The sequence below is a fragment of the Lissotriton vulgaris genome, chromosome 7 (assembly GCF_964263255.1).
Source record: "Lissotriton vulgaris chromosome 7, aLisVul1.2, whole genome shotgun sequence".
Classification (NCBI taxonomy): domain Eukaryota; kingdom Metazoa; phylum Chordata; class Amphibia; order Caudata; family Salamandridae; genus Lissotriton; species Lissotriton vulgaris.
The window spans coordinates 1,391,188,174-1,391,209,355 of record NC_141695.1 but is presented as its reverse complement, the minus strand read 5'-3'; the positions used below and the strand labels follow the sequence as shown (position 1 = coordinate 1,391,209,355).

At 44.0% G+C, this 21,182-nt stretch overlaps 11 non-coding genes across 11 annotated transcripts; 5 read left to right on the top strand and 6 right to left on the bottom strand.

Annotated features, from left to right (window-relative positions):
* Nucleotides 1-398: 398 nt before the first annotated feature.
* On the top strand, nt 399-471 carry TRNAR-ACG (transfer RNA arginine (anticodon ACG)). Its single transcript has one exon. It is a non-coding gene; the product is annotated as a tRNA-Arg (tRNA).
* A 1,011-nt stretch (nt 472-1,482) lies between these two features.
* On the bottom strand, nt 1,483-1,589 carry LOC147705548 (U6 spliceosomal RNA). The gene has a single exon (XR_015298147.1). It is a non-coding gene; the product is annotated as a U6 spliceosomal RNA (small nuclear RNA).
* Nucleotides 1,590-5,592: 4,003 nt separating this feature from the next.
* Nucleotides 5,593-5,699, bottom strand: LOC147705547 (U6 spliceosomal RNA). The gene has a single exon (XR_015298146.1). It is a non-coding gene; the product is annotated as a U6 spliceosomal RNA (small nuclear RNA).
* A 7,079-nt stretch (nt 5,700-12,778) lies between these two features.
* Nucleotides 12,779-12,851, top strand: TRNAR-ACG (transfer RNA arginine (anticodon ACG)). Its single transcript has one exon. It is a non-coding gene; the product is annotated as a tRNA-Arg (tRNA).
* Nucleotides 12,852-13,862: 1,011 nt separating this feature from the next.
* Nucleotides 13,863-13,969, bottom strand: LOC147705545 (U6 spliceosomal RNA). The gene has a single exon (XR_015298144.1). It is a non-coding gene; the product is annotated as a U6 spliceosomal RNA (small nuclear RNA).
* A 706-nt stretch (nt 13,970-14,675) lies between these two features.
* TRNAR-ACG (transfer RNA arginine (anticodon ACG)) lies at nt 14,676-14,748 on the top strand. The gene has a single exon. It is a non-coding gene; the product is annotated as a tRNA-Arg (tRNA).
* A 1,011-nt stretch (nt 14,749-15,759) lies between these two features.
* LOC147705543 (U6 spliceosomal RNA) lies at nt 15,760-15,866 on the bottom strand. The gene has a single exon (XR_015298143.1). It is a non-coding gene; the product is annotated as a U6 spliceosomal RNA (small nuclear RNA).
* Nucleotides 15,867-16,572: 706 nt separating this feature from the next.
* Nucleotides 16,573-16,645, top strand: TRNAR-ACG (transfer RNA arginine (anticodon ACG)). Its single transcript has one exon. It is a non-coding gene; the product is annotated as a tRNA-Arg (tRNA).
* A 1,011-nt stretch (nt 16,646-17,656) lies between these two features.
* LOC147705541 (U6 spliceosomal RNA) lies at nt 17,657-17,763 on the bottom strand. Its single transcript, XR_015298142.1, has one exon. It is a non-coding gene; the product is annotated as a U6 spliceosomal RNA (small nuclear RNA).
* Nucleotides 17,764-19,574: 1,811 nt separating this feature from the next.
* On the bottom strand, nt 19,575-19,681 carry LOC147705540 (U6 spliceosomal RNA). Its single transcript, XR_015298361.1, has one exon. It is a non-coding gene; the product is annotated as a U6 spliceosomal RNA (small nuclear RNA).
* A 718-nt stretch (nt 19,682-20,399) lies between these two features.
* On the top strand, nt 20,400-20,472 carry TRNAR-ACG (transfer RNA arginine (anticodon ACG)). The gene has a single exon. It is a non-coding gene; the product is annotated as a tRNA-Arg (tRNA).
* Nucleotides 20,473-21,182: the final 710 nt, after the last annotated feature.

Sequence of the window (21,182 nt, the reverse complement as noted above, 5' to 3'; positions counted from 1 at the left end):
CTGAGAGTGGAAAGGCAGCATGCTTGGATCCCTGGACAAGGTGAGCTTATGATAATGTGTCTGAATGTTCGCCTGTGTTGTAATATTAAACCCCTTATTCTTTTAAACGCCTACTTACTAAGGAGTTCTCAAGCTCAGCCCCACACAGACCTGGAACTGATTATGTTAATGCAAACTATTTAAGAAACTGAGCCTGATCTAAAAGATTTCCTTGGATCTAGGACCATTTCGCCTAGCTTTTAGGTGCTTCCTTCTCCTAAAGTCCTTTGTAAAACTTGGGAAAACCTCACAGAACAGACTTCCAGGAGGTCAGATGGGTTTCCTTGTGCCTTCACACACACACACACACACACACTTTCTAGCCCACTTAAGGACAAAAGGATGCGTAAGTCTACATAGGGCCAGTGGCGCAATGGATAACGCGTCTGACTACGGATCAGAAGATTGTAGGTTCGACTCCTATCTGGCTCGGAAGGGTTGTAGGTCCCTGCTTGATTATATTCCTGTGGAATTCTTATTTACCTCAGACTTGTTGTAGGTTCAATATTCTCCAGCAGGACTCATCCAGCAGTTGTTCCACAGGTAGAGCGCAAGTAATAGGACCATGGCTAGTTAAACGTTTCCCATTTGCTGCTGGACTCTATGTGATGGCCGTCACGTGGTGTGCTGCTTTTGTATTTCAACATGGGTCCCTGATACTCTTAATTGCGAAAAAGCTTGTTGACAAAAGTGTGTGCGCGCGAAGGTCTGTGGACGTAGGCAGGTGTGTGCACTTGAATGCTTACCCATTTACATGAGTGAGAGGAACAAACCAACTCCCTGTGGGCTGCAGGCTTACAACTGGTAGCCCCAGTAGCCAGGCAGAACCACAGGTAAGGAGAGAGAGAAAGTTGGTCTATTATTAGAGAAGGACCATAAGCATCTTGCACTGCTACCTTCTTCCCCTCTCGGCCACGATCGGCCAAGACCTCTCTATTAGGGTAGAGGGTGAACATTTCTTGGACCTCAGAAACTGAGGGATGTAGACCCAATATGTCCTCCAAGCGCCTAGAGACCTGGTGCCCAATCTGGCATGGTGTTTTTCAGCTTACCCGACCAATCCGGTTGCAAGGTGGACTTTAACAATACTGCTAAAAAGGCACTCCCAGACATCCCTGAGGCCTTCATTTGCATAGGTCCTGCCCTTCTCTTTGTCCTGCTTCCCACAAAGCAACACAACACTGCAGCAGTATAGATTTGGGGGTGGTGAAGAATAATGACAGTGAGGCTAAAAAAGAGAAAGAAAAGTCCCAGAAGTCCTGCAGGCTTCCTTGCTAAATGCAGCTGAACATAGAGCGCACCTTCTTTACTGCAAAGCAAATACATTAAAAATGTTGAGGAGAGACTAATTGAAAAATACATATTACGGGGACAGCACTGGGACCTGCTTTATTTTTTCAATTAGTCTTGAAAACAAAAAAGATTTCTCTCCTAAAAGCTTTTAAAAATATGGAACGCTTCACGAATTTGCGTGTCATCCTTGCGCAGGGGCCATGCTAATCTTCTCTGTATCGTTCCAATTTTAGTATATGTGCTGCCGAAGCGAGCACACTTTATTGATGAACTGACAATGTTTATAAACTCTCTAAATCTACAGTCTCTAGACATAGGGTGGCCTGGCAGAGATGCTCAGATGGCCAATACGCATTCAAATCTGAGCCAATGGTCAAAAATGTATGAAGAGTAGCAATCCATTATTCTTCACTGCATTTGTGGTCCAAGACTAAACACACCGTAAGTATGTAGATTATGCCAGGTTTGCAAAGGCTCCTGGTTCGGGCTACAGACAAGGAGCATTGTGACGTCACGCTGCCTGTGGAACAGTGATATTAAAGGTGAAACAGCTGCACAGTAGGTTAGGTGAAGGGCTCTGAGAGTGGAAAGGCAGCATGCTTGGATCCCTGGACAAGGTGAGCTTATGATAATGTGTCTGAATGTTCGCCTGTGTTGTAATATTAAACCCCTTATTCTTTTAAACGCCTACTTACTAAGGAGTTCTCAAGCTCAGCCCCACACAGACCTGGAACTGATTATGTTAATGCAAACTATTTAAGAAACTGAGCCTGATCTAAAAGATTTCCTTGGATCTAGGACCATTTCGCCTAGCTTTTAGGTGCTTCCTTCTCCTAAAGTCCTTTGTAAAACTTGGGAAAACCTCACAGAACAGACTTCCAGGAGGTCAGATGGGTTTCGTTGTGCCTTCACACACACACACACACACACTTTCTAGCCCACTTAAGGACAAAAGGATGCGTAAGTCTACATAGGGCCAGTGGCGCAATGGATAACGCGTCTGACTACGGATCAGAAGATTGTAGGTTCGACTCCTATCTGGCTTGGAAGGGTTGTAGGTCCCTGTTTGATTATATTCCTGTGGAATTCTTATTTACCTCAGACTTGTTGTAGGTTCAATATTCTCCAGCAGGACTCATCCAGCAGTTGTTCCACATGTAGAGCGCAAGTAATAGGACCACGGCTAGTTAAACGTTTCCCATTTGCTGCTGGACTCTATATGATGGCCGTCACGTGGTGTGCTGCTTTTGTATTTCGATTTAGAAAAGGGGGTGGTGATGAACAGAGTGTCTGAGTTAAACAGACCACTCTTACCCAGTCCAAAGATCAGGGCTTGATCCATCACCGTTATTTATCTCACTGCCCCATCCCAGCTCAGAACCTGGCTATATGCAAATCAGTCTGTCCCTGGCCCAGTGCATCATGGGAACAGGGCAGACTAAACTACCAAGCCAATTCTTCACCAGAAAGGAGACAAGCTACCGGGGACCGGTTTCTGGCATTTCAGCCTTCTTCGGCCCGGCTTGCTTGAATCCTGATGGAGCAGTGAGAAAGGGACTCATGTCTGAGTATACCCTGCCACACCTATAGTGGCCAAAAACAATTTAGAAAAGGGGGTGGTGATGAACAGAGTGTCTGAGTTAAACAGACCACTCTTACCCAGTCCAAAGATCAGGGCTTGATCCATCACCGTTATTTATCTCACTGCCCCATCCCAGCTCAGAACCTGGTTATATGCAAATCAGTCTGTCCCTGGCCCAGTGCATCATGGGAACAGGGCAGACTAAACTACCAAGCCAATTCTTCACCAGAAAGGAGACAAGCTACCGGGGACCGGTTTCTGGCATTTCAGCCTTCTTCGGCCCGGCTTGCTTGAATCCTGATGGAGCAGTGAGAAAGGGACTCATGTCTGAGTATACCCTGCCACACCTATAGTGGCCAAAAACGATTTAGAAAAGGGGGTGGTGATGAACAGAGTGTCTGAGTTAAACAGACCACTCTTACCCAGTCCAAAGATCAGGGCTTGATCCATCACCGTTATTTATCTCACTGCCCCATCCCAGCTCAGAACCTGGCTATATGCAAATCAGTCTGTCCCTGGCCCAGTGCATCATGGGAACAGGGCAGACTAAACTACCAAGCCAATTCTTCACCAGAAAGGAGACAAGCTACCGGGGACCGGTTTCTGGCATTTCAGCCTTCTTCGGCCCGGCTTGCTTGAATCCTGATGGAGCAGTGAGAAAGGGACTCATGTCTGAGTATACCCTGCCACACCTATAGTGGCCAAAAACGATTTAGAAAAGGGGGTGGTGATGAACAGAGTGTCTGAGTTAAACAGACCACTCTTACCCAGTCCAAAGATCAGGGCTTGATCCATCACCGTTATTTATCTCACTGCCCCATCCATATTTTGTCCACCCTAAGCGTGGAAGGGTATACTCAGATGTGAGTCCCTTGCTCATTGCACCATCAGGATTCAAGCAAACCGGGCCGACGACGGCTGAAATGCCAGAAACCGGTCCCCGGGAGCTTGTTTCCTTCCCAGGGTAAGAATTGGCTTGGTAGTTTGGTTTGCCCTGTTCCCATCATGCACTGGGACAGGAACAGACTAATTTGCATATAGCCAGGTTCTGAGCTGGGATGGTGCAGTGAGCTAAAAAACGGTGTTGGATCTAGCCCTGATCTCTTGACTGGGTGAGAGTATTCTGCTTAATTCAGAAACTCTGTCCATCACCACCCCTTGTTGTTAAATATTTTGTCCACCCTAAGCGTGGAAGGGTATACTCAGATGTGAGTCCCTTGCTCATTGCACCATCAGGATTCAAGCAAACCGGGCCGACGACGGCTGAAATGCCAGAAACCGGTACCCGGGAGCTTGTTTCCTTCCCAGGGTAAGAATTGGCTTGGTAGTTTGGTTTGCCCTGTTCCCATCATGCACTGGGACAGGAACAGACTAATTTGCATATAGCCAGGTTCTGAGCTGGGATGGTGCAGTGAGCTAAAAAACGGTGTTGGATCTACCCCTGATCTCTTGACTGGGTGAGAGTATTCTGATTAATTCAGAAACTCTGTCCATCACCACCCCTTGTTGTTAAATATTTTGTCCACCCTAAGCGTGGAAGGGTATACTCAGATGTGAGTCCCTTGCTCATTGCACCATCAGGATTCAAGCAAACCGGGCCGACGACGGCTGAAATGCCAGAAACCGGTCCCCGGGAGCTTGTTTCCTTCCCAGGGTAAGAATTGGCTTGCTAGTTTGGTTTGCCCTGTTCCCATCATGCACTGGGACTGGAACAGACTAATTTGCATATAGCCAGGTTCTGAGCTGGGATGGTGCAGTGAGCTAAAAAACGGTGTTGGATCTAGCCCTGATCTCTTGACTGGGTGAGAGTATTCTGCTTAATTCAGAAACTCTGTCCATCACCACCCCTTGTTGTTAAATAAGCTTTTGTATTTCAACATGGGTCCCTGATACTCTTAATTGCGAAAAAGCTTGTTGACAAAAGTGTGTGTGTGCGAGGGTCTGTGGACGTAGGCAGGTGTGTGCACTTGAATGCTTACCCATTTACATGTGTGAGAGGAACAAACCAACTCCCTGTGGGCTGCAGGCTTACAACTGGTAGCCCCAGTAGCCAGGCAGAACCACAGGTAAGGAGAGAGAGAGAAAGTTGGTCCATTATTAGAGAAGGCCCATAAGCATCTTGCACTGCTACCTTCTTCCCCTCTCAGCCACGATCGGCCAAGACCTCTCTGTTAGGGTAGAGGGTGAACATTTCTTGGACCTCAGAAACTGAGGGATGTAGAGCCAATATGTCCTCCAAGCGCCTAGAGACCTGGTGCCCAATCTGGCATGGTGTTTTTCAGCTTACCCGACCAATCCGGTTGCAAGGTGGACTTTAACAATACTGCTAAAAAGGCACTCCCAGACATCCCTGAGGCCTTCATTTGCATAGGCCCTGCCCTTCTCTTTGTCCTGCTTCCCACAAAGCAACACAACACTGCAGCAGTATAGATTTGGGGGTGGTGAAGAATAATGACAGTGAGGCTAAAAAAGAGAAAGAAAAGTCCCAGAAGTCCTGCAGGCTTCCTTGCTAAATGCAGCTGAACATAGAGCGCACCTTCTTTACTGCAAAGCAAATACATTAAAAATGTTGAGGAGAGACTAATTGAAAAATACATATCACGGGGACAGCACTGGGACCTGCTTTATTTTTTCAATTAGTCTTGAAAACAAAAAAGATTTCTCTCCTAAAAGCTGTTAAAAATATGGAACGCTTCACGAATTTGCGTGTCATCCTTGCGCAGGGGCCATGCTAATCTTCTCTGTATCGTTCCAATTTTAGTATATGTGCTGCCGAAGCGAGCACACTTTATTGATGAACTGACAATGTTTATAAACTCTCTAAATCTACAATCTCTAGACATAGGGTGGCCTGGCAGAGATGCTCAGATGGCCCATACGCATTCAAATCTGAGCCAATGGTCAAAAATGTATGAAGAGTAGCAATCCATTATTCTTCACTGCATTTGTGGTCCAAGACTAAACACACCGTAAGTATGTAGATTATGCCAGGTTTGCAAAGGCTCAAGTTTCAAGTTTCAAGTTTATTTTTTTATGATAACGGAACTCTGTCGAGATCCACATAACAGTTTATCAAAAACGAAAAAACAACATTAATTACATAATTAAATAGAAGTGTCAATACAGTGTTAAAAAACATTTAAAGAAAGAGAACAATTTAAAACAAAACATTTCGTTAGGAGGATTAAACATAGCTACAATGAAATCATAAGCAGTAAAAATACCCAGCTGAAAACACAAAGGTTTTAACCATTTACGTCTGTGTACCATAAGGGCTGGGCAAACAAAAACAACATGGTATAAATCCTAGGAATAAAGTTTACAAAGATCACAGATATCTGTACCGCCATGCCATTTAAACAATAAACAATTCAATGGAAGTAAATCATATCTCAACAAAAAAATAAATCGCCTAACTGCATGAGGAAGATTCCAACCTAAATATGGTTGAAGTTTTTTAATTTCACAAGAGTTACCGAAGGAGAACATTCCTCTCTTAGAATTTCGGATCGTACTGTCAGCTCTAAAACTCAACTCCCAAGACGAGGTCTTTAAAGATAACTTTAGTTGGGGAGCTGATAGTGTAAAAAGACTTTGTTCATCTATCTGTAATAAAGAAATTGCCTGTCTGAAGTTCCTTACAATAGAAGAGTAAACATTATAGGAACCCAACAACTCATTTTTTATTAGAAACCTCAGGGTGCCAGGCTTTCCTTCAGCAATATTAAAAACCCATCGCACCACACTCGCAACTGCCTGGGACCGTGCACTACGCAAACCAAACTCTTGTCGTAACGAAGACGTAGAGCTTGCAGTATTTACAGAGGCTAAATTACGAAGAATTCTTCCTTCAATAGAATCCAGGAATTTCCAGCATGCCATGTCCACTATTTCCAGTCCGTAGATTAGAGATGCGGGGATTTTTGCCCGATAGACTTCGAGCAATATGGAAAAATGCCTCCGACCTGTCGCTTTGTATAAGGAGATAAGACTCTTCCCTTGAGCAAGAGCTTTCCTACCATTTTTCTCTGTATGGGTTTTTTCTGATAGATTACTCGTGACTATCTTCCCAAGGAAGGGGTAGGATTTAACTACTTCTAGTCTTTCACCCCCGACAGACCAGTAATAATCGCAGTATTTAGATTTTCTCCTTCCACAGAAGCACATTATTTTGCTTTTTGAGGTATTAATTTTTAAAAAGTGGGCCTCGGAGTAGGAGTTCAAACTTTTTAAGCGATTATTCAAACCCTTTGGGGTGAGATCCAGAATTAAAATATCGTCGGCATACATTAAGCATGCGATGGGAGATCCCCCTAATACAGGGGCAATACCATTGCTCGTGGATAATATGGCTTTAGGTAAATCAGCAATGTATAGGGAAAATAACAGGGGCGCCAGCAGGCAGCCCTGTTTAAGCCCATTATTGGTAGGTATTATCTTGGAAAGACCTCTATCACCACCCATTAGAACTCTGCACCAGGTGTCTGTATGGAGTGCGATAACTAGTTTCAATAAGCTCGGGGGCATTCCTAACTTTATTAGCTTACTCCAAAGCAAAACTCTTTCCACCTTATCAAAGGCCGTAGAGAAGTCAATAAAGGCTCCATAAATACCTCCTCTACGGACTGTGACATATTTTTCAATCAAGATTTGGAGAGCAGTAGAATTATCTAAGGTACCGTGTTGTTTTCTAAAGCCAGTCTGCTCTAGTGGGAGAATTGTGGACATGGTCACCCAGTCATTTATAGAATTCAATAGACATTTGGTGAAGACCTTGCCTATAGCATCTAGGAGAGCTATTTGTCTATAATTTTCAGGAGAATCCCTGGCGCCCTTTTTGTAGATAGGGATTAACAAGCTCCCTTTCCAAGAGTGTGGAACAATGCCATTATTATAACAAGCTTTAAAAACAGGGTATAAAATTTTTCCCCATAAGGCACTATGAGTTTTCAATACTGAAATTGGAATTTCATCTGGGCCAAGGGCACCGGACGAACGGAGAGCTTTAATTGCGGCTTCAATTTCTAATTCGGAAGGAGGATCATAAGGACATAAATCTTCCTGCAACTTATTAAGATCAAACTCCTCACCATTACTATTATATAGACCCTGAACAAAATCTACCCAAGTCTGCTCATTTATTGATATCGGAGAAGGTCTAGATCTCATCCCACAACCCTCCCCGATTAATGACCAAAAGGTCTTAGTTCGACCACTCTTGGCTGCTTCACGTAGTTTACACCAAAGAGCATCTTCCTTCTCACGTTTTAATCTGACCTTCAGCCTATTTCTTCTCCTCTTCAGAAGTGAGATTCTTTGTCTACGGTCTAGGGAGGGAAAAAGGTATTGGGCCCTTACCAACTTATTTATTTCCTTGTTTAAATTAAGAAGATCAGAGGGAATTTTGGGCATTACCTTAGTTGTTAGAGGCTTTTGTGCTTTTAGTTTTAAAGTTTGTAAAAAAGACGTAAAGCAGCCTAATTCTCTGCCTTTCCATAAAGTTAAATTATCTACTGTATATTCCAGTAAATTGGAAAGATTTTTAATAGTCCCGGAGTTCCAGTAACACTTCCTGTTTTTAATATTAAAGTTCAACAAATCATCCCCGGTTTTCCAATGATTTTTTTGAGGAGATGATACATTCAACTTCAAAATCAAAACATTATGATCACTGAGATCGGTAGCTAACACTATCAAGTCCTTCAAAAAACCAAAAAATGTGCTATCGACAATCACGTAATCCAAGATCGAACCACCATTCCCTGATTTATGTGTTAGATGAGCAGGGCTGTCAGAGGAAAACCTCCCATTAGCTATAATACAGTCTGCTTCGATTAAGCTCTCAAGGATTAATTTCCCTCTTTTATTTGTTTTAATATTCTTTGGGAATATGGCTTTTGGTATCTGGAACATTTCCTCCTTTGTTTTATTTCTGAATAACTCTAAGGCTTCATTGGATATTTTTGCATTTAAATCACCCACCAGTATAATGTATGGGGGGGGACAAGATTCCTGTAAGTTAAGGATAAAAGAGCAGATCTTCTTAATACCACAGTTATATTTTAAGTCAGGAGGTAAGTAAGCATTTATTATTATGACTGATTTGTTCAAACCATCATTCACGAAATTTGTTAATGTGATCGCCTGGAATAATTTATTCGGATCTGCAAAGTGGGTATAATTCCATTTAATTTTGTTTGATAATAGACAAGCTAGCCCACCTTTCGCTCGACCTCTTATAGAGGGAGTGGCACTACTCTCCAGGACATAATAATCTTTCACAACCGGTAAGTTCCCTATTAGCCAGGTTTCCTGTAAGCAGATTATATCTGTATCTAAAGAGTTTAAAAATAGCAATTTATCAGAACTCTGGGTTAACCCAGCAACGTTCCATGAAATTATTTTTAAATTATCGCTAAAGATTAGGATTTACTCCGGATGAAGGACCCGATTTATTTGACAGAATAGAGGGTAACCAACTCCACTCAAAGTCGGCATCTTTTACCCTAATCTGTTTTAACGGGAGCGAATTATTGACTGTCACTTGCCGCTTATTTATTAATATCCGTATTTTCAACTCTTCAGTCTTTACAGGAAGACTGTCCGAAGAATAGGCTTTTAACCCCTGATAGGTTAACAGTCCTTTGCAATTTTGGCCGACTATTTTGGCCGGTATGTAAGTATCAACATCGATTCCTCTTATTTGAAATTCTTCTGCCCACTGTAAAATATGATTTAATACCAATTTAGAGTAAAATTTCACACGAGCTATCTTTCCATTTTTCGAAGTTATTAGATTTACAACGTCTATATCTGCCGAATGGATTAATTTCAAACTCTCTATTTCCTGAAAGCAATTAACTAGTACAGATCTATTTAGAATAAGGTCTGGATCAAAGATGGGAATAAAATCAAGAAAGAGAGTATCTACATGTTCTCTAATCTTGGGGGCTGTCTTACATGTAGTTTCAGGTACAACAACTTGTGAAAAAGGAATAGCCAAAGGATCAAGAATTGCTCTTGAAACAGAATCAGAGGCGGGGATTAAGTTTAAATCATTTACAATGGTACGTTGAACATCAGTATATTGTTGATTTATATGGCTTATTGGTTCTTGTTGTACCACTGTAGAAATTACCTTTGGACTTGCCACTTGTTCATGTGATAAATTAGGATCCGAATCCACAAGATTGGAGTTATTCATTAAGGAATCTTTAACATTTTCAAAAATAATTTTCCGTTGTCTCTTTTTATAAAATCTACGATTTAATTTTCTTTTTTTCCCTCGTTGTTTTTTAGATACTATTATTTCGGATTTATTCTCATCTGACGGAGGCACTTTGTCCAATAAGGCCAACTGATTTAGTGTTTCCTTATTTGTTTGGGGGACAAAAATAGGAAAGATAGGAGGTAAGGTATTACACTCTTTATTCTCCATAAGTGGAGATATCTTAATCTCTTGTCCAATAAGAGCAGCACAATTATTTTTAATTAAATTCCCATTCCTTTGAATGGGAGAGTGGATCGGGGCTATAAAGTCTGTATTAGTCTTACCCAGAGGATCAGACGCAGTAGGCAGATCAGTAATTATTTTATCCTTTATTTCGTATTGTTGTTCCTCACCTAAATTTTTAGGGGAATTTGTTATTTTTGGATAGATGATATCTTCCAGTCCTGTATGATTACTCAATAGTGCCTTTAGGATCAGGGTTACTGTATCAAAAACGTTGTCTGATCCATTTACTAATTTTTCCAAAAGTAATAAAATAGAAGAAATTAGTCGCTCTAGGGTAGTTAAGGAATCGGAGATTACATTATTTTCTCGAGCATATGAATTATGTCGATCATTATCTTGATTTTGGTTGTGGGAGGGACTAACAAATAGATTCATTTCTGGGGTAGAAAAATCAGATTTATGAGAGGGTGTGCTGCTGTATAGATGCAACACAGGAGTAGCCATAATATCCTGTCTTGTGGTAAGATTCTGAATTAAAACTTTCTGGGACTCAAGATTAATATCAGGAAGAGTGTAGTCCTCTGAAGGAGTATGCAGCGGGGTAGACGAACCAGGACATATATTTTGATCATTATTTAAAAAGGGAGAAGGATTATGAGCTATAACTATTGCTGGAGAACCTTGATCTACCACTTTAGTTGCCAAATTTTGGGTTTCTGGAGGGAGAACTATATCTTGTTCTTGATTCTTATAGGTTAACACCTCGGGGTGCGATGGAACTGTGATACCTAGCGAAATACTATCTATCTTATTCATACAGGAGTCTTGTACCTGACCTTTAGTACTAATAATAGTATTTTCAGAGTTGACTTCTTCTCGATCCACTTTATCTTTACCCTTGTCCCATAATGAATATAACTGGCATGTACTTTTTACTTGTAGAGCTGGCCCATTTCTATTTCGCAAAGGATTTGATTTGGTTTTAGAACAAGCTCTACCAACTAGTACTCGCCCGGATCTTAGTTTCTTAGTAGTCATCTTATATATGAAGGGAGTGGACGACTGTGGGTCACAATACAATCTTATGATTAACAATGATATAATATTGAACAGTGTGAATAGTAATGAATGTTATAAATGTTACCAGAAATATCCTAAATAAGAGATGAAAGGGGTGTGACCCAGCCCAGCCTCTATCAGTCTCTGTCGGTCGCAGTCGGTCCCGCCCTTGTCCCGGGCTTCTCCCGGCGCCCTCCCGCGCGCTCCCGCGCAGCGGGACCCTTCGACTGCTAATGAGCTATTTGAGCTAAGGGGGGAGGAGCCGTCAGGGAGAGCGCCCCAGCTGGTCTCAATGTGGGGAGGTTGCTGGCGCTCCTGGGACAGGTAGTCCTGCTCCAGCAACAGCTCGCAGCCCTGCTTCTCTCTCTTTCCCTCGTTAAGGCTGTGAGTCCGCCTTCCTCGAAGCGGGACCCGCGGAGCGGGTCCGGCAAGATGTGGCTTGAAGGAAATTAAAAGAAGATGCTCTGCAACATGTAACAGCAACGTCCAAGGCAGAGAGGAATCCACCGGTAAGCTGGGGGTGAAAGGCTTATCAGCACGGCTAGTGCGAGGGAGGAGCCATCAGGGAGAGCGCCCCAGCTGGTCTCAATGTGGGGAGGTTGCTGGCGCTCCTGGGACAGGTAGTCCTGCGCCAGCAACAGCTCGCAGCCCTGCTTCTCTCTCTTTCCCTCGTTAAGGCTGTGAGTCCGCCTTCCTCGAAGCGGGACCCGCGGAGCGGGTCCGGCAAGATGTGGCTTGAAGGAAATTAAAAGAAGATGCTCTGCAACATGTAACAGCAACGTCCAAGGCAGGAGACTTGATTCAATTAGTCCTTGTCGGTCAAGCGTCCCACAGGGGTTTGCAAAGGCTCCTGGTTCGGGCTACAGACAAGGAGCATTGTGACGTCACGCTGCCTGTGGAACAGTGATATTAAAGGTGAAACAGCTGCACAGTAGGTTAGGTGAAGGGCTCTGAGAGTGGAAAGGCAGCATGCTTGGATCCCTGGACAAGGTGAGCTTATGATAATGTGTCTGAATGTTCGCCTGTGTTGTAATATTAAACCCCTTCATTCTTTTAAACGCCTACTTACTAAGGAGTTCTCAAGCTCAGCCCCACACAGACCTGGAACTGATTATGTTAATGCAAACTATTTAAGAAACTGAGCCTGATCTAAAAGATTTCCTTGGATCTAGGACCATTTCGCCTAGCTTTTAGGTGCTTCCTTCTCCTAAAGTCCTTTGTAAAACTTGGGAAAACCTCACAGAACAGACTTCCAGGAGGTCAGATGGGTTTCCTTGTGCCTTCACACACACACACACACACACACTTTCTAGCCCACTTAAGGACAAAAGGATGTGTAAGTCTACATAGGGCCAGTGGCGCAATGGATAACGCGTCTGACTACGGATCAGAAGATTGTAGGTTCGACTCCTATCTGGCTCGGAAGGGTTGTAGGTCCCTGTTTGATTATATTCCTGTGGAATTCTTATTTACCTCAGACTTGTTGTAGGTTCAATATTCTCCAGCAGGACTCATCCAGCAGTTGTTCCACAGGTAGAGCGCAAGTAATAGGACCACGGCTAGTTAAACGTTTCCCATTTGCTGCTGGACTCTATGTGATGACCGTCACGTGGTGTGCTGCTTTTGTATTTCAACATGGGTCCCTGATACACTTAATTGCGAAAAAGCTTGTTGACAAAAGTGTGTGTGAGCGAAGGTCTGTGGACGTAGGCAGGTGTGTGCACTTGAATGCTTACCCATTTACATGAGTGAGAGGAACAAACCAACTCCCTGTGGGCTGCAGGCTTACAACTGGTAGCCCCAGTAGCCAGGCAGAACCACAGGTAAGGAGAGAGAGAAAGTTGGTCTATTATTAGAGAAGGACCATAAGCATCTTGCACTGCTACCTTCTTCCCCTCTCGGCCACGATCGGCCAAGACCTCTCTATTAGGGTAGAGGGTGAACATTTCTTGGACCTCAGAAACTGAGGGATGTAGACCCAATATGTCCTCCAAGCGCCTAGAGACCTGGTGCCCAATCTGGCATGGTGTTTTCCAGCTTACCCGACCAATCCGGTTGCAAGGTGGACTTTAACAATACTGCTAAAAAGGCACTCCCAGACATCCCTGAGGCCTTCATTTGCATAGGTCCTGCCCTTCTCTTTGTCCTGCTTCCCACAAAGCAACACAACACTGCAGCAGTATAGATTTGGGGGTGGTGAAGAATAATGACAGTGAGGCTAAAAAAGAGAAAGAAAAGTCCCAGAAGTCCTGCAGGCTTCCTTGCTAAATGCAGCTGAACATAGAGCGCACCTTCTTTACTGCAAAGCAAATACATTAAAAATGTTGAGGAGAGACTAATTGAAAAATACATATTACGGGGACAGCACTGGGACCTGCTTTATTTTTTCAATTAGTCTTGAAAACAAAAAAGATTTCTCTCCTAAAAGCTGTTAAAAATATGGAACGCTTCACGAATTTGCGTGTCATCCTTGCGCAGGGGCCATGCTAATCTTCTCTGTATCGTTCCAATTTTAGTATATGTGCTGCCGAAGCGAGCACACTTTATTGATGAACTGACAATGTTTATAAACTCTCTAAATCTACAGTCTCTAGACATAGGGTGGCCTGGCAGAGATGCTCAGATGGCCAATACGCATTCAAATCTGAGCCAATGGTCAAAAATGTATGAAGAGTAGCAATCCATTATTCTTCACTGCATTTGTGGTCCAAGACTAAACACACCGTAAGTATGTAGATTATGCCAGGTTTGCAAAGGCTCCTGGTTCGGGCTACAGACAAGGAGCATTGTGACGTCACGCTGCCTGTGGAACAGTGATATTAAAGGTGAAACAGCTGCACAGTAGGTTAGGTGAAGGGCTCTGAGAGTGGAAAGGCAGCATGCTTGGATCCCTGGACAAGGTGAGCTTATGATAATGTGTCTGAATGTTCGCCTGTGTTGTAATATTAAACCCCTTATTCTTTTAAACGCCTACTTACTAAGGAGTTCTCAAGCTCAGCCCCACACAGACCTGGAACTGATTATGTTAATGCAAACTATTTAAGAAACTGAGCCCGATCTAAAAGATTTCCTTGGATCTAGGACCATTTCGCCTAGCTTTTAGGTGCTTCCTTCTCCTAAAGTCCTTTGTAAAACTTGGGAAAACCTCACAGAACAGACTTCCAGGAGGTCAGATGGGTTTCCTTGTGCCTTCACACACACACTTTCTAGCCCACTTAAGGACAAAAGGATGCGTAAGTCTACATAGGGCCAGTGGCGCAATGGATAACGCGTCTGACTACGGATCAGAAGATTGTAGGTTCGACTCCTATCTGGCTCGGAAGGGCTGTAGGTCCCTGTTTGATTATATTCCTGTGGAATTCTTATTTACCTCAGACTTGTTGTAGGTTCAATATTCTCCAGCAGGACTCATCCAGCAGTTGTTCCACAGGTAGAGCGCAAGTAATAGGACCACGGCTAGTTAAACGTTTCCCATTTGCTGCTGGACTCTATGTGATGGCCGTCACGTGGTGTGCTGCTTTTGTATTTCAACATGGGTCCCTGATACTCTTAATTGCGAAAAAGCTTGTTGACAAAAGTGTGTGTGCGCGAAGGTCTGTGGACGTAGGCAGGTGTGTGCACTTGAATGCTTACCCATTTACATGAGTGAGAGGAACAAACCAACTCCCTGTGGGCTGCAGGCTTACAACTGGTAGCCCCAGTAGCCAGGCAGAACCACAGGTAAGGAGAGAGAGAAAGTTGGTCTATTGTTAGAGAAGGACCATAAGCATCTTGCACTGCTACCTTCTTCCCCTCTCGGCCACGATCGGCCAAGACCTCTCTATTAGGGTAGAGGGTGAACATTTCTTGGACCTCAGAAACTGAGGGATGTAGACCCAATATGTCCTCCAAGCGCCTAGAGACCTGGTGCCCAATCTGGCATGGTGTTTTTCAGCTTACCCGACCAATCCGGTTGCAAGGTGGACTTTAACAATACTGCTAAAAAGGCACTCCCAGACATCCCTGAGGCCTTCATTTGCATAGGTCCTGCCCTTCTCTTTGTCCTGCTTCCCACAAAGCAACACAACACTGCAGCAGTATAGATTTGGGGGTGGTGAAGAATAATGACAGTGAGGCTAAAAAAGAGAAAGAAAAGTCCCAGAAGTCCTGCAGGCTTCCTTGCTAAATGCAGCTGAACATAGAGCGCACCTTCTTTACTGCAAAGCAAATACATTAAAAATGTTGAGGAGAGACTAATTGAAAAATACATATTACGGGGACAGCACTGGGACCTGCTTTATTTTTTCAATTAGTCTTGAAAACAAAAAAGATTTCTCTCCTAAAAGCTGTTAAAAATATGGAACGCTTCACGAATTTGCGTGTCATCCTTGCGCAGGGGCCATGCTAATCTTCTCTGTATCGTTCCAATTTTAGTATATGTGCTGCCGAAGCGAGCACACTTTATTGATGAACTGACAATGTTTATAAACTCTCTAAATCTACAGTCTCTAGACATAGGGTGGCCTGGCAGAGATGCTCAGATGGCCAATACGCATTCAAATCTGAGCCAATGGTCAAAAATGTATGAAGAGTAGCAATCCATTATTCTTCACTGCATTTGTGGTCCAAGACTAAACACACCGTAAGTATGTAGATTATGCCAGGTTTGCAAAGGCTCCTGGTTCGGGCTACAGACAAGGAGCATTGTGACGTCACGCTGCCTGTGGAACAGTGATATTAAAGGTGAAACAGCTGCACAGTAGGTTAGGTGAAGGGCTCTGAGAGTGGAAAGGCAGCATGCTTGGATCCCTGGACAAGGTGAGCTTATGATAATGTGTCTGAATGTTCGCCTGTGTTGTAATATTAAACCCCTTATTCTTTTAAACGCCTACTTACTAAGGAGTTCTCAAGCTCAGCCCCACACAGACCTGGAACTGATTATGTTAATGCAAACTATTTAAGAAACTGAGCCCGATCTAAAAGATTTCCTTGGATCTAGGACCATTTCGCCTAGCTTTTAGGTGCTTCCTTCTCCTAAAGTCCTTTGTAAAACTTGGGAAAACCTCACAGAACAGACTTCCAGGAGGTCAGATGGGTTTCCTTGTGCCTTCACACACACACTTTCTAGCCCACTTAAGGACAAAAGGATGCGTAAGTCTACATAGGGCCAGTGGCGCAATGGATAACGCGTCTGACTACGGATCAGAAGATTGTAGGTTCGACTCCTATCTGGCTCGGAAGGGCTGTAGGTCCCTGTTTGATTATATTCCTGTGGAATTCTTATTTACCTCAGACTTGTTGTAGGTTCAATATTCTCCAGCAGGACTCATCCAGCAGTTGTTCCACAGGTAGAGCGCAAGTAATAGGACCACGGCTAGTTAAACGTTTCCCATTTGCTGCTGGACTCTATGTGATGGCCGTCACGTGGTGTGCTGCTTTTGTATTTCAACATGGGTCCCTGATACTCTTAATTGCGAAAAAGCTTGTTGACAAAAGTGTGTGTGCGCGAAGGTCTGTGGACGTAGGCAGGTGTGTGCACTTGAATGCTTACCCATTTACATGAGTGAGAGGAACAAACCAACTCCCTGTGGGCTGCAGGCTTACAACTGGTAGCCCCAGTAGCCAGGCAGAACCACAGGTAAGGAGAGAGAGAAAGTTGGTCTATTGTTAGAGAAGGACCATAAGCATCTTGCACTGCTACCTTCTTCCCCTCTCGGCCACGATCGGCCAAGACCTCTCTATTAGGGTAGAGGGTGAACATTTCTTGGACCTCAGAAACTGAGGGATGTAGACCCAATATGTCCTCCAAGCGCCTAGAGACCTGGTGCCCAATCTGGCATGGTGTTTTTCAGCTTACCCGACCAATCCGGTTGCAAGGTGGACTTTAACAATACTGCTAAAAAGGCACTCCCAGACATCCCTGAGGCCTTCATTTGCAAAGGTCCTGCCCTTCTCTTTGTCCTGCTTCCCACAAAGCAACACAACACTGCAGCAGTATAGATTTGGGGGTGGTGAAGAATAATGACAGTGAGGCTAAAAAAGAGAAAGAAAAGTCCCAGAAGTCCTGCAGGCTTCCTTGCTAAATGCAGCTGAACATAGAGCGCACCTTCTTTACTGCAAAGCAAATACATTAAAAATGTTGAGGAGAGACTAATTGAAAAATACATATCACGGGGACAGCACTGGGACCTGCTTTATTTTTTCAACTAGTCTTGAAAACAAAAAAGATTTCTCTCCTAAAAGCTGTTAAAAATATGGAACGCTTCACGAATTTGCGTGTCATCCTTGCGCAGGGGCCATGCTAATCTTCTCTGTATCGTTCCAATTTTAGTATATGTGCTGCCGAAGCGAGCACACTTTATTGATGAACTGACAATGTTTATAAACTCTCTAAATCTACAGTCTCTAGACATAGGGTGGCCTGGCAGAGATGCTCAGATGGCCAGTACGCATTCAAATCTGAGCCAATGGTCAAAAATGTATGAAGAGTAGCAATCCATTATTCTTCACTGCATTTGTGGTCCAAGACTAAACACACCGTAAGTATGTAGATTATACCAGGTTTGCAAAGGCTCCTGGTTCGGGCTACAGACAAGGAGCATTGTGACGTCACGCTGCCTGTGGAACAGTGATATTAAAGGTGAAACAGCTGCACAGTAGGTTAGGTGAAGGGCTCTGAGAGTGGAAAGGCAGCATGCTTGGGTCCCTGGACAAGGTGAGCTTATGATAATGTGTCTGAATGTTCGCCTGTGTTGTAATATTAAACCCCTTATTGTTGTAAATGCCTACTTACTAAGGAGTTCTCAAGCTCAGCCCCACACAGACCTGGAACTGATTATGTTAATGCAAACTATTTAAGAAACTGAGCCTGATCTAAAAGATTTCCTTGGATCTAGGACCATTTCGCCTAGCTTTTAGGTGCTTCCTTCTCCTAAAGTCCTTTGTAAAACTTGGGAAAACCTCACAGAACAGACTTCCAGGAGGTCAGATGGGTTTCCTTGTGCCTTCACACACACACACACACACACTTTCTAGCCCACTTAAGGACAAAATGATGCGTAAGTCTACATAGGGCCAGTGGCTCAATGGATAACGCGTCTGACTACGGATCAGAAGATTGTAGGTTCGACTCCTATCTGGCTCGGAAGGGTTGTAGGTCCCTGTTTGATTATATTCCTGTGGAATTCTTATTTACCTCAGACTTGTTGTAGGTTCAATATTCTCCAGCAGGACTCATCCAGCAGTTGTTCCACGGTAGAGCGCAAGTAATAGGACCACAGCTAGTTAAACGTTTCCCATTTGCTGCTGGACTCTATGTGATGGCCGTCACGTGGTGTGCTGCTTTTGTATTTCAACATGGGTCCCTGATACTCTTAATTGCGAAAAAGCTTGTTGACAAAAGTGTGTGTGCGCGCGAGGGTCTGTGGACGTAGGCAGGTGTGTGCACTTGAATGCTTACCCATTTACATGTGTGAGAGGAACAAACCAACTCCCTGTGGGCTGCAGGCTTACAACTGGTAGCCCCAGTAGCCAGGCAGAACCACAGGTAAGGAGAGAGAGAAAGTTGGTCCATTATTAGAGAAGGACCATAAGCATCTTGCACTGCTACCTTCTTCCCCTCTCAGCCACGATAGGCCACGATCGGCCAAGACCTCTCTATTAGGGTAGAGGGTGAACATTTCTTGGACCTCAGAAACTGAGGGATGTAGACCCAATATGTCCTCCAAGTGCCTAGAGACCTGGTGCCCAATCTGGCATGGTGTTTTTCAGCTTACCCGACCAATCCGGTTGCAAGGTGGACTTTAACAATACTGCTAAAAAGGCACTCCCAGACATCCCTGAGGCCTTCATTTGCATAGGCCCTGCCCTTCTCTTTGTCCTGCTTCCCACAAAGCAACACAACACTGCAGCAGTATAGATTTGGGGGTGGTGAAGAATAATGACAGTGAGGCTAAAAAAGAGAAAGAAAAGTCCCAGAAGTCCTGCAGGCTTCCTTGCTAAATGCAGCTGAACATAGAGCGCACCTTCTTTACTGCAAAGCAAATACATTAAAAATGTTGAGGAGAGACTAATTGAAAAATACATATCACGGGGACAGCACTGGGACCTGCTTTATTTTTTCAATTAGTCTTGAAAACAAAAAAGATTTCTCTCCTAAAAGCTGTTAAAAATATGGAGCGCTTTACGAATTTGCGTGTCATCCTTGCGCAGGGGCCATGCTAATCTTCTCTGTATCGTTCCAATTTTAGTATATGTGCTGCCGAAGCGAGCACACTTTATTGATGAACTGACAATGTTTATAAACTCTCTAAATCTACAGTCTCTAGACATAGGGTGGCCTGGCAGAGATGCTCAGATGGCCAGTACGCATTCAAATCTGAGCCAATGGTCAAAAATGTATGAAGAGTAGCAATCCATTATTCTTCACTGCATTTGTGGTCCAAGACTAAACACACCGTAAGTATGTAGATTATACCAGGTTTGCAAAGGCTCCTGGTTCGGGCTACAGACAAGGAGCATTGTGACGTCACGCTGCCTGTGGAACAGTGATATTAAAGGTGAAACAGCTGCACAGTAGGTTAGGTGAAGGGCTCTGAGAGTGGAAAGGCAGCATGCTTGGGTCCCTGGACAAGGTGAGCTTATGATAATGTGTCTGAATGTTCGCCTGTGTTGTAATATTAAACCCCTTATTGTTGTAAACGCCTACTTACTAAGGAGTTCTCAAGCTCAGCCCCACACAGACCTGGAACTGATTATGTTAATGCAAACTATTTAAGAAACTGAGCCTGATCTAAAAGATTTCCTTGGATCTAGGACCATTTCGCCTAGCTTTTAGGTGCTTCCTTCTCCTAAAGTCCTTTGTAAAACTTGGGAAAACCTCACAGAACAGACTTCCAGGAGGTCAGATGGGTTTCCTTGTGCCTTCACACACACACACACACACACACTTTCTAGCCCACTTAAGGACAAAAGGATGCATAAGTCTACATAGGGCCAGTGGCGCAATGGATAACGCGTCTGACTACGGATCAGAAGATTGTAGGTTCGACTCCTATCTGGCTCGGAAGGGTTGTAGGTCCCTGTTTGATTATATTCCTGTGGAATTCTCATTTACCTCAGACTTGTTGTAGGTTCAATATTCTCCAGCAGGACTCATCCAGCAGTTGTTCCACGGTAGAGCGCAAGTAATAGGACCACAGCTAGTTAAACGTTTCCCATTTGCTGCTGGACTCTATGTGATGGCCGTCACGTGGTGTGCTGCTTTTGTATTTCAACATGGGTCCCTGATACTCATAATTGCGAAAAAGCTTGTTGACAAAAGTGTGTGTGCGCGCGAGGGTCTGTGGACGTAGGCAGGTGTGTGCACTTGAATGCTTACCCATTTACATGTGTGAGAGGAACAAACCAACTCCCTGTGGGCTGCAGGCTTACAACTGGTAGCCCCAGTAGCCAGGCAGAACCACAGGTAAGGAGAGAGAGAGAAAGTTGGTCCATTATTAGAGAAGGCCCATAAGCATCTTGCACTGCTACCTTCTTCCCCTCTCAGCCACGATCGGCCAAGACCTCTCTATTAGGGTAGAGGGTGAACATTTCTTGGACCTCAGAAACTGAGGGATGTAGACCCAATATGTCCTCCAAGCGCCTAGAGACCTGGTGCCCAATCTGGCATGGTGTTTTTCAGCTTACCCGACCAATCCGGTTGCAAGGTGGACTTTAACAATACTGCTAAAAAGGCACTCCCAGACATCCCTGAGGCCTTCATTTGCATAGGCC